At 39.7% G+C, this 13,332-nt stretch overlaps 1 long non-coding RNA gene across 1 annotated transcript; it reads left to right on the top strand.

The window, feature by feature from the left end:
* The first annotated feature begins 1,372 nt into the window (after positions 1-1,372).
* Positions 1,373-13,055, top strand: LOC140912007 (uncharacterized). Its single transcript, XR_012159204.2, has 3 exons — positions 1,373-1,446; positions 4,205-4,370; positions 12,971-13,055. It is a non-coding gene; the product is annotated as an uncharacterized LOC140912007 (long non-coding RNA).
* The last annotated feature ends 277 nt before the right edge of the window (positions 13,056-13,332 follow it).

The raw sequence follows: 13,332 nt of genomic DNA on the forward strand, positions 1-13,332 counted from the left end.
CAGTCTTATATTTACCACATTCTAGTACAGGACTGGACCCAGAATGATCAGAACAATTAACTGTGGACTCTGAGACCAGGTGGAAGGAAATATTTATTAAAAATAAGAAAAAAGTGACGGCAAAAGCACATGAACTGTCAAGGGGAATATAGGGAAGCTTTAGGACCTGAAATTATTTTCCCACATTTTCTTTTTGTAGTTGATGGCATCCCTTTAATCTTTCTATGCTTCAGTTTTTCCACCTGTAAAATGGGAATAATCATTCTTATTAACCTTGCAAAAGTTAGGTGAAGTTGAATTAGTGCTTGCAAATCACTTTGAGGAGGTAAAACATCATATAAGTAAATAGTGAAATTAAATAATCTTTGTTTCTAACCTGGGGGTTTGTTATTAGTTTCTAAGGTACAAAGAGTCGTGTTAAGATGAAATATTGGCCTTTGAGGAATGTTAAATTCAGGGAAGATGTCAGAGATGTATGTCTTGCTAAAGCTTATTGAATTAAGTCCTGACAGCAGTAAAATGTGTGGCTACCTATTTAATCATGGACAGCCAGTTCTAGCTGAAAATGTCCATCAAAACAACACAGTGAGCCTTTTATGTTATATTCTGAAACTAAGATGCCTGTAATGGGACACAGCTCATGATTTGAGGCTTCCCCCAAAGATTAACCCAAAGCAGCATTTGAAAGCTGAAGTGGTTTATGGAGACATTAAAAATAAACCTAAAAGGAGATCTGCTTCAATATTTGAGCACCTGGTGTCTCTTCCTTCTAAACAACTTCTTATCACCTTATCTTAACTTAGAGCAGGGTAGCTCCCCTTTTATCAGAAACTTGGTTCAGCCCAAACTGCCTTCCATTTCCCTGGGCTTCCATAGCCCAGGTCATGCTGCAGAATCTCCTCTTGGAAGGAAGGTTGTTGTAACTCTCATTATTCTAGTTGGACGCTGTTTTATACTAGTGAAAGGTGATCTTATGTTTGCCCTAGAATGCAGACTGGAGGAGCTCAGTAAACAAATTTGGAGTAGACTCGCTATTCTATATCATGTATAGTGAAAAGGAACCATGCTGTGGAAAAATATGGCTGGTAAAACTCAGGTAAAACCAGATCATGCATGTGGGTGGTGAATAATTATATTCCATAAGCCCAGTGGAAACTCTTTATTAACAACAGGCAGAATTGTCCAGAGATTAGAACATTGTGGTGTGATTCAGGAGACATAGGGTTCTGTTCCTGATCCTCTCACTGAGGGTTTGTTTACATTACCCGCTGGATCAACGGGAAGCGATTGATCCATCGGGGGTTGATTTATCGTGTCTAGTCTAGATGCGATAAATCAACCACCAAGCACTCTCACATCGACTCCAGTACTCCACCGGAGTGAGAGGCGCAGCCGGAGTCGACGGGGGAGCGTCAGCAGTCGACTCGCCGCAGTGAAGACACCGCAGTGAGTAGATCTAAGTACGTCGACTTCAGCTACGTCAGTCACGTAGCTGAAGTTACGTAACTTAGATTGATTCCCTCCCCCCAGTGTAGACCAGACCTGAGCTGCTGTGCTTGCTCATTGTCCTTGAGCAATTCTTGGTTTGACGTCTCTGAAATGATACTCATGTGTACACAATGTCGCTGTCCTTCTCTAGTGGATGGACCACACAGGGGACCACAGTCTGCTACTGGCTTTTAGCTCACGGTCAGGTAACTTTTAACTCAGATAGTAGAGAACCATGCTCTTAGTCTCAGAGATTAAGCTTTCAGTCCCTCCTGCTGGCAACTCATCCAGGGGCATCACATGTAGTGGTAATGTTTCTTATTCTCCTTTGTGACATGCTTTGAGATCTACATGTGAAAAGCACGATGTGGAAGCAAAGACATTTGTATTAACCCCTGCACTCCTGGCCTTCTTCTTGCTACCTTGTGAGAATATGTGGCATTTTCATAGCTCTTGTGGATCAATTTGCAGTGGCAGAAAACTTCAGAGAAGTACCAGTGTTTTCCCCTTGAAAATGGTCTGAGTTGCCTCAGGTTTCTATTAGTCATGTCATTTTCCGTGATGTTCCATGACACATGGTGCAAAAGCAGAGAGAAAAAGACACTCTAAATGTTCCTTTTACTTTTAAGCCCCAATCACCTGCCAGAATGTGTTATCCTCTAGAGAACTGACAGAGCAGGTTTCTTTAAAAACACGATCAAAAGAATCACAGAATGTCAAGGAGTAAAAGAAATGGGGTGAAGTGTAGCTACTAATCACAGTTTTAAACAAAATTATTAAAACCTTGGTTATCAAAGATATAATGGAACTAAATGGCATGTTGCTCTATACATTTAAAGGCATTGATTTTGAAAAAAAAAACCTATCTTTAAAGGACATTTATGTCGCTTTAAACATGGGGGCTTTCGCTATTATTTTATTTTATTGTTATTTCATTTGTACTTTTATTGCACCTTTAATCTTTGCTTTAAAGAACTGGGTAATATAGTTATTCCCTTCTCCCCCACGACTATTTGCAGAAAGAGTCTTTCTATCTCAAAGCATTCCACTGGGGACAAAGAACAAGTAGGTTTTACATCAGTGTAGCCACTTGAGATCAACCCTATACATCCTACCTGGGGTTGACCTTTCTACATACATCAAGGTAGAAACTACAGAACCTTGTCTCCATTAGGGTTTTACATGGAGATAGCTAATTCAATGTAAAAAGCACACTTTTTGCAGTGAAGACCTATCCAGAGAAACAGAGTCACAAAGAGTCTTAGTAATGATCTCAAAGCAAGTACTGGGGAATTTGAGACCTGATTCCTGGTTTGCTTCCTACCAGCCTTTTGCTTTAGCCACAAGATGACCACCTCTACCAACTTGCATATGTGTTGAGCATTCATACATTTAAAAACTCCTATAGCTCTGGGTGAAACTTAAAAGGGATTCAGTTTGATTCAGCACCAAACTTTTGGATGCTTCTAAAACCTCTTGGGGCTTCAAATTTAATCTGAAATTCCCCTTTGATAACAGATTTTCATACAACAACTTTAGTACACCATAGTACAAGAGTAGCTCTTTTGCACAGTATTTTGGCACTTGCCCTTCTGTTTTCAGAAATATGCCAAGTATGTGAAAATTAGCAATATTTTTAAAAAGTGAAAAATCTGGTCTCTCTAAGGTGTCCTAAACTGGGCACCCAAAAACTGAGGAACCCCAAATCACTTGTCTCTTTTGAAATTTCAAGCCACTTTAAAAAAAAAAAAGATACAAAGTATGAAAGTGAGTCACAAAGGCAGGATGAGAAGAAAGTGGTTAAATCTAGTGGTTAAACTGCTAGCATGGGACTTAACTGATCTGCATTCAGTTCTTTCCTGTATCACAGAACTCTTGAGCCACCTTCAGCAAGTTGCTTAAGATATGTCTCCATTGGAACTGGTAGACGTAAATTCCTGCTTGAGGATACAAATGTATGCAAGCGTGGATTGAGCTAGCACACTAAATCTAGAAATATAGCTGCAGTGGCATGGAGGGCTAGATGTCCCGAGTATGGGCTCAAAGCGGATTGTATTTGGGGCAGCTAGCTACGCTTCTGTTTTTAGCATGGGTTTTGTTTCCTTGAGCTGGAATTTATACCTTTCCGTTCCAATGGAGACTTTCCATCCGTCTCTCTCTGCCTCTGTTCACCATCTGGGGTTATGCTCTGGATGTGCTCAGGATAAATTAAAAATTGTGAGGTGCTCAGAAACATGGCACCCATTATTGTATATTATACGTTTTCCAGATCACATAGCTGATTTCCATCATTGGATTATTGTTATTGCAATCTACATGCAAAGCAATGGGATCTTCAGAAGGGACTGGTCTCAAGAGATGGGAATGGCGACAAAAAGAGTGAAGCCATACGGGGTTCATTTCTAGGGCAACATGTCGAGCTTGAATTAGCCAGATCAGTTTGGGGACACCACAACAAAGGAACTGAAGTTTTCCTGGAGGTTGCTCAAGTGGTGCATACAAAAGACACGCGAGCATTCATAAAACAATCGTTGAATGAGCAGACAATAAAAACCAAACTGCAGTAGGCAGTTAAATGATAAAGAGAGGCTGCAGTGTAGAACTTGCTTACGTAAGAACTTTATGCCCATTGCTGCTCCATCATGATTAATGCGCACACGTGAACTTTATGAAAAAGATAATGAATTGATTGTGTTCCTAAACGATGTCATTTTAGACCTGTTTGGATTCCTGCCCTCCCTGGGGGACCAGATGACCACACTCTGTTAGTTTAAACAAATGAACGGTTAATAGTTGCCTTTCTGCCAGCCAAGTGGAGAAAGAGAAACATTTATCAATGGAAGGGAGAAAAAAAATGATCACGTTGCCTGTTCTACTGGGAGGTAGGTGCTGCAAAAGAGGTTACAGAGAAGAGAAAATTGCTACAGTTGTAACATTTCCCATTCTCCATGTGCTCATTAAAATATGGAGATGACAGAACCTGTGACTAGGGCATTTTTTCTACTTTGTTTCCTATAATATACAAGACAAGAGAGTTTAGTTTAATTACTTACCCATATGAAGACTATGAATGGTGAATTTCTGCATCATTTTCCCAATTGGAAAAGCAATAAATACACGATGCTAAAGGAGTAAAGAGCCCAACTCTGACTGAATTTTAATGGCATTTGGGTTGAAAGTCCCAGCCTCAGACTTTCAGTGCATCAATTTTCTCATTTGTAAAACAGTAGCTTAGAGACAAGTCATGACTTGGCCCTCTGGTGAAAGGAGCTATACTGTATAGTAATAAGTGAAAGGTATTATTATGGTTATAGGCTACAATGGAAAAGTAGTTTTCATATGAGTTAGTGTCCTCTGCCCAATTCCTGCTGGACAATGTTCCTTATGATACACTGTGCTGTATTGAAAACTATGTTAAAAATATAAGCTCTCACTTTAAATTTCGAATGGGTTTTCTGATGCTGTTTGTAGGCTCTGGCACTCTGCAGGGAAGTGTGCAATCAGAATCAATCTGCAGACAGACAGTCTAGGGTAAAGTGGATTGAGTTGTGCATCTCTTTTAGGGAGCAGCTTGCTTTGTCTCTGTTTTGTGGGTTCTTGTACGTTATCATTCTGGAGTCTAAGAAATAAATTAGTGTTGTTTTGCAAACTTCTCCAGCAAGGGAATTTTTGTTAATAGCATCATAGGGTTAGAAGGAATGCAACAGTCCTCTATCTGACCTTGTGTGTATGCAGTGAACATAACACAAACGTCACAGTTGTTTTTTTAATTTATTCCCAGTATATTTATTTGCTGCTAACAAAACCCAGCCTGTCTTTTCATCCTAGTTAAGGAGGTTTAACAAAACAAAAATGGACTTCATACCTCTATCAACTCCCATGTTACAGTATGTATGGATCTTCTACATTGCCTGACAACAACATGATGATTATTATTTATTGATATTTTAGTAACATTCAGAGACCCCCAAATGAGACTGAAGCCCTGTTGTGCTAGGCACTGTACAAACACAAGTGTTGTCTACATCATGCTTTAATTTGCACTAGTGGAGTCTAAATGTTAGTCCACAGTAGCATGTTGTGCACTAACCGGCTGGTGTGGACCCTGATGGCACACACTAGAACTTCTCATAGATATTAAGGTCAGAAGGGACCATTATGATCATCTAGTCTGACCTCCTGCACAATGTAGACCACAGAATCTCACCCACCCACTCCTGCAATAAACCTCTCACCTATTCTGAGCTATTGAAGTCCTCAAATCATGGTTTAAGGACTTCAAGGTGCAGAGAATCCTCCAGCAAGTGACCTATGCCCCATGCTACAGAGGAAGGCAAAAAACCCCCAGGGCCTCTTCCAATCTGCCCTGGAGGAAAATTCCTTCCCGACTCCAATATGGTGATCAGCTGAACCCTGAGAATGTGGGCAAGGTTCACCAGCCAGGAAAGAATTGTCTGTAGTAACTCAGATCCCACCCCATCTAACATCCCATCACAGGCCATTGGGCCTATTTACCGTGAATAGTTAAAGATCAATTAATTGCCAAAATCATGTTATCCCATCATACCATCTCCTCCATAAACTTATCAAGTTTAATCTTGAAGCCAGATAGGTCTTTTGCCCCTACTGCTTCCCTTGGAAGGCTATTCCAGAACTCCACTCCTCTGATGGTTAGAAACCTTCATCTAATTTCAAGTCTAAACTTCCTGATGGCCATTTGTTCTTGTGTCCACATTGGTACTGAGCTTAAATAATTCCTCTCCCTCTCTGGTATTTATCCCTCTGATATATTTTTAGAGAGCAATCATATCTCCCCTCAACCTTCTTTTGGTTAGGCTAAACAAGCCACGCTCCTTGAGTCTCCTTTCATAAGACAGGTTTTACATTCCTCGGATCATCCTAGTAGCCCTTCTCTGTGACTGTTCCAGTTTGAATTCATCCTTCTTAAACATGGGAGACCAGAACTGCACACAGTATTCCAGGTGAGGTCTCACCAGTGCCTTGTATAACGGTACTAACACCTCCTTATCTCTACTGGAAATACCTTGCCTGATGCATCCCAAGACCACATTAGCTTTTTTCACATCCATATCACATTGGCAGCTCATAGTCATCCTGTGGTCAACCAATACTCCAAGGTCCTTCTCCTCCTCCATTACTTCTAATTGATGCATCCTCAGTTTATAACTAAAATTCTTGATATTAATCTCTAAATGCATGACTTTACACTTCTCACTATTAAATTTAATCCTATTACTATTACTCCAGTTTACAACATCATCCAAATCCTCCTGTAGGGTATCCCTGTCCTTCTCTAAATTGGCAATACCTCCCAGCTTTGTAACATCCACAGACTTTATTAGCACACTCCCACTTTTTGTACCGAGGTCAGTAATAAAAAGATTAAATAAGATTGGTCCCAAAACTGATCCTTGAGGAACTCCACTGGTAACCTTCCTCCAGCCTGACAGTTCACCTTTCAGTATGACCCTCTGTAGTCTCCCTTTTAAGCAATTCCTTATTCACCTTTCAATTTTCATATTGATCCCCATCTTTTCCAATTTAACTAATAATTCCCCATGTAGCACGGTATCAAATGCCTTACTGAAATCTAGATAAATTAGATCCACTGCATTTCCTTTGTCTAAAAAATCTGTTACTTTCTCAAAGAAGGAGATCAGGTTGGTTTGGCATGATCTACCTTTTGTAAAACCATGTTGTATTTTGTCCCATTTACCACTGACCTCAATGTCCTTAACTACTTTCTCCTTCAAATTTTTTTCCAAGACCTTGCATACTACAGATGTCAAATTAACAGGCCTGTGGTTACTCAGATCACTTTTTTTTCCCTTTCTTAAAAATAGGAACTATGTTAGCAATTCTCCAGTCATACGGTACAACCCCTGAGTTTACAGATTCATTAAAAATTCTAGCTAATGGGCTTGCAATTTCATGTGCCAATTCCTTTAACATTCTTGCATGAAGATGATCTGGGCCCCTCAGATACCTCAGGTACCCTCTGTACCTCTCGTACACAGTAACATAGTGCTGTTTGAAACATCAACATGCATTAGGGAACTTCTAGTGAGTGCTAGCAGGGTCCACATGGGCCAGTTAATTCACGATACGTAGTGTGGACTAAAATGTGTACCCATCGAGCCCCATGTAGACAAGCCTATGTGCAGAATTTACAATCTAAATAGAAAAGAAAGACAAAGGGTAGAATGGAAAAGTGATGCCTGGTGACTTGTTGGGGTCACACAGTGGGTCAGTGGCAGAGCTAGGAAGAGAGCACTTATTTCCACTGCTCCATCTACCAAACTATGCTGCCTCCATATCAAAAACTATTTTTCATGCCGATCGAAACCAAACTTCTTTTTTCCCAAAGATAAAGGGTCACAACAATTTTGGAACCTCTGAATCCACAGTCTTGCTGTTCTCCTATAGTCTATTTTATGCAAGATCTTTGTCTTGCTCCCTCTCTGAAAAACTCCTCAACACATTGACCATTTGGAGTTAAACGACTCTGCAGCCTTAGTGGCTTGTAAGGATGGGTTCATACCCAGTTTATGCATGCTTCCATTTCCAGAACCTGCTTGCTATGACTTCACCAAAGGCTTCTGTTATATCTAGGTACAATGATCACAAAAAATTGTTTTTCAGAATATAGCAGCTTTTCTTCCAAATAATCCTACATCTTACATAGCCATCCCTGGAACCGTAGGCAACTCTGGGGAGGAATGGGGCAACTGTTAACAGTAAAAGCTACACAGGAGTCACATTTTAAGCAATGTCATGGCATCTTTATTCAGCACAAGTAATCAGGAACTCAGTTATATGCCTCAGCCAAAAGCCACCACTTCTAATAGTGTGGTGTCCTCCTAATATATTGTTGAGGTATTGTCTGAGAACTGCTTTGAGGGAAGAGTACCACCAGTTGAAAATGTCACCAGCACCACTTACTGAACAGCATTGGGATCTCCCAGCAGGTGCTCCACTGGTCATTTTGAAGTGACTATGGTCAACATTTTCAAAAGTCTCCATTAATTTTGAGTATTCAACTTGTGATATCTACAGCCTCATTTTAAGAGGTGCTAAGCACCTGCAACTTCAATTTGAAGTCAGTGGGAGCTGCAGGTGCTCATAATCTCTGAAACAAGGTCCTAGTTGCCCCCAAAATAAAACATCCAACTTTTGGTGGAGACTTTTGAAAATGTGAGCCTATGGCTGACCACCAAATGAGTTGATCACTAAAGTTTGCATCTGAATATGAACTCTTCTAAAGTTAAGATCCAAACTTTTTGGCTCAGACATCTCCGGCTGCCAGAGATATTAGCATGTTCCGATGAAGAAAGTCTCCATGCAATGCTGAATTTTCTGTCCTGCTCCAATATTCCATTTTTTCTAATCAAGTTATCTGAAGCTATGCCACTCCAGTTAGCAACAGGTACCAAATGCTTTGTCCATTCCATTTGGCTAACTACATTTTTCCCTTTGTAAATTATAGACATGCTAACCTATTTAAATCATAACTCAGGTGGCTGGCGAACCATGGCATCTGCCAGCTCCTCAGACAAAGGGGATCCACTTACTCATCTGCTCTGTCTCTATCTGTGCACTAAATTTGGATTGACTGCTCACTGTCCAGCCCGATAGCAGGGGATCTGATTGAAGAAAATAATTCTTTTATAATGTCTTTTTTCCCCCTTTGGATATGGCACAACAGGTTTGTTGCACTGTGTGTGTTAAGCTGATGTGACATGATGTAAGATCACCTGCCATGGCACGTCAGAAATTAAAAAGAAAATCTTTTCAGATTGGAATTCTGTGCATGATTTTTATTTCCTTGGGCTTGTAGCAGATTGAGTATTGAATTGCTTGACTGCAGCCCGTGGATAATTTAATACCTGGAACATTCCTTTGAGTGTGAATTTCAGCCACATTTGACTTGTTCAACAAGGTCCTGCGCATATTGTCTCAGGACTTATCTATTTCATGGGACTCGTGTAAATATCAACTGATCCCAAAGAAATCCCAAAGAAATCTTTTTTTACAAACATGGTTTTTTTTTAAATACATTGCAAAGGAAGAGACTAGGCATCTTTCTTTCTGTCCACTCCACTGCATAGACATTATAAGGAACTTTGAGACTACAAGCCAGGACCTCAGATGGTGGAAATAAGTATAGTGACATTGACTTCAATGGAACCGTGTCCATTTACAATTCCCTTTGCCCCCGGGGAAGTTAGAGACAGTTTTCAAACTTATACAAATAAAGTTGGACCTAGTTTTCCTCCCACGTTCATCAGCACAAAACAGGAGTATCCCATTGAAATCAGTAGAGTTACCCCAGTGTGAAAATGGTTTGAGAGGCCAATCAGGCTTCTTAGAGGTTAGCCTGCACTAGAGGGGTGCAAATCCTAATGAGCACTAGTGTGCAGTTCACTCATTGACCTATGTGGACCCTGCTGGCACGTACTAAAAGTTTCTTAATATGAGTCAATATAGCCTCATTTCAAACAAGACTATATTAATACCCCTAGGGAACTTTTAGTGCCCATCAGGGTCCACATGGGCCAATTAGTGTGTAACACACTAGAATGACTAAGTGCAGAATAAGGCACCATGTAGACAAGCCCTTGTATTTGGATAGCCATTTTCCTCCTGAAGCATCCTCAAAGCATATCAGTGTATTAAATGCTGTCACTTCTAGTGCAGAGAGTGGCTATTCAACTCTGGGCTATTGGGACAGGAAGTGAAGAATACTCTATCCAGTTGGAAGTACAGAGAAGATTTTAGGTAGGCAAAAACTGGCATTTATACCTGGCCCAACTCTCATGCTCCTGGCAGAAATACATTATGGCTGCTAGGACTGAAGGTACGCAGAACTTCAGAGACAATTTGTGAACAAAAATAATTATGATTATGTATATTTCCATAGTGTTTCCCCTTTTCATGGACCATTGTGCTAGGTGCTGTACAAACACAGAACAAAAAGATGTCCCCTGCTCCAAAATATTTACAATGTAAGACAAGAGACAGCAGATGGAGAGAGACAGACAATGGAGCACAAGGAACCAATGAGACCATATTGGTCAGCATGATAGGCTGTGGTCATTGGACGTTCCCCTCTTGGGTGAAGTTAAACATTTCCACAGTTATACTAAAACACTGTCATGGTGCTAAAATGTTCACCCCTGTGAAATATATTAACAGAGTTTTGAATACAAAACTCTGTATAATTGAGTTTGTTGTCAAATACCACCCAGTCCAATGCCTATTAAAGGCAATGGATGGCTTTATACTGACTTCACTGAGTGTAAAAGTCCTTTACAAAATGCTTTAGAGAGAAAGTCCACTGAAACTGAACAAAGGAAAAGCTTTCAAATGAGATTAAAAGAAAGCAAATGATTTGTACTGGGCTTTCCAAAAGGGAGCTGGGCACCTGATAACCTTTGGTTCCGTCGGAAATCCCAGATTTGGTGTCTTAGCTAGGACAATATAGAGGGAGAGTCAAAGATTTGCAGGAAATTACTGGGAGGGGATTAAAAAGAGATTAAAAATAGGGAAGGTAAGAAAGGAAGTGGAGTTTGAAGCAAAATCCTTGGGTGGGGAGAGGGAGTGAAAACCAAAGGATCCATTTTATATTGTATTCTGAGATAAATAGGAAAATGATGAGAGTGACAGAGGTGGAGTGGGTTGGTGGGGGAGATATGATAGCCTCTCACTTCTCAGAAAGAAAGAATACCTTATCCATAGGATTCTCATTCGGCTCAATATATTTCCCATTAACATTTATTTAATTAAAAATAGCTTTGTGTGTGAATTGTTTCTCTCTCTCACACACACACACACACACACACTTTTTATGTTTATTTCTTTATTTATGAACATTTCCCCAATGCAAGAAAGGTGGTGAAATTTATAAACTAGAGACTGGTATTTTTTTCCCACCAAAATGAAATGAATTTAAAAAAAATGAGAGAGAGAGATTGCTTGAAAGATTTCCAGTGAAACAAAACTTTCCATTTATGTATTTATTTCCACAAACCATAGTTATATTTTTTCACTTGCTCTACTGGTGTCATTAGTTTGTTGGTTTGTTAAAGTTAATCTACTTAAGTACACAACCCCCGGGGGAAAAGAGGAGATATGAAGAAAGGAACACCTGTTGTGATTGTAATTAACTCAAAGTTACAGACAAACAAACAAGAAAGGATGAAAACCTTGGGAAGGACATAGAAATTGTGGATTTATAGCTGTGATTCATGCATCTGGAAATTTGGCAATGGTGGACTCTATAAAATAGCATTACATCACTTGTGCTAGTGCAAAAATCAATGAGTGATTGATTTCTTTTTCCTTGGAATGAAGTCATGCCAGACTAGCACGGCAGAGTTTCACTTGTGAATTTAAAGAGCCAGAAGCAGTGTAATATTTTATTTTGTACTTTTCATGTGTGAAAATGCCCCAGTATGGGTAGTGCTTAATTTGTTTGGGGGCTTGCAATCTCCTGAAATCTCCCAATCCACCAGTGGTTCCTTGCTCCTAGAAAATGTTAGGACTGGCTTCATGGTAAGAAAAACAGCTGGTTTTGAATGGGGATAATGTTTTTTCTAGTGATATTTTAACTCCTCTTTTAACTTCCCACATGCTTGCACTCACCAGCCTCGGCAGGCTTCCACCAATGGAATCCACTTATTCAAGATAGTCTGGTCCCACCAGCAGAATGATGCTCTAGGCAGTGGCATTTATCTAGACTGCTGTGGACCAGTCAGTAGAATGCAATCAGCGAAAGAATTTGAATGAATGAATGAATGAATGAATGAATGAATGAATGAATGAATGAATGAATGAATGAATGAATGAATGAAACTGGTTTTAGGTGTCCACAGATATCTTAATTTAATGTGAATCTCATGTTAATTCTTCCCTATTTGGACTGAGAACAGTTCTCTCTCTTATACACTAGTCTGGAAACCATCTGACTGCTTATGTATCAAGATCTTTAGCACCATCTGAGTAAAATTATGCACAGATTGAGATAGAGGCTTTACCTACCATTTTCAGTTTGCAGAAATTTTGAGACTCGTTGTGTGGCTAAAAACATGCATAATCACTACTCACACGCATCCTATTTTCATTTCAAAACCAAAAAAGGAATTTCAGTTCAGTTGAATTGAGATTCAAGGGCGGGAGGCAATCCAGATGATGGTGTATAAAAGGGATATTAAATATTGCTTTTCAGCACAAACATTTCTAATGCTGATGGACTGTCTAGGATGCCTTTACAATTTTTGAAGAGATGCAGGATGGCACAAGCCTGCATATTGTCCAAATCAGTTGATTATCTGAGACACTCAAGCAGATCTTCCAGGCCAAACAATGAGATAAGCTTTCCTCTGAAGTGTTAAACTTTGTACTAAAAAGATGGAAAAACAAATAGAAAAATCACTCATGATATGAGACCTTATTTTTACAGGAAGGATGAGGCATCCTGTGGTTTATTAGAACCATTGACCTGGAAAAGCATTGTCATCAAGTTGGACAAGAACCTCATCAAAACTATCCAGGTATAGTTTGTATGTTACCCTAACTAGTGAGGATTTTTGTTGGCCAATATAGATGGGAAATTGAAGCATCAGTTTGTAACTGTTAACCTTTGCACAACTGAAGCCTGTCCTATATTATCAAATTTCTGGGTTTGTCTGTCACACAGGGAAGCAAGCTCACTGGGTTTGCAGACCATGTTTTAAGTTGGATGACAGGCAATCACAGTGGCCAGTGTAGTGTATTGAACACTATTAATATTACAAGTTATTATTTTAAGTTTTAAAGGGTTTT

Source organism: Lepidochelys kempii, chromosome 5 (assembly GCF_965140285.1).
Source record: "Lepidochelys kempii isolate rLepKem1 chromosome 5, rLepKem1.hap1, whole genome shotgun sequence".
Classification (NCBI taxonomy): domain Eukaryota; kingdom Metazoa; phylum Chordata; order Testudines; family Cheloniidae; genus Lepidochelys; species Lepidochelys kempii.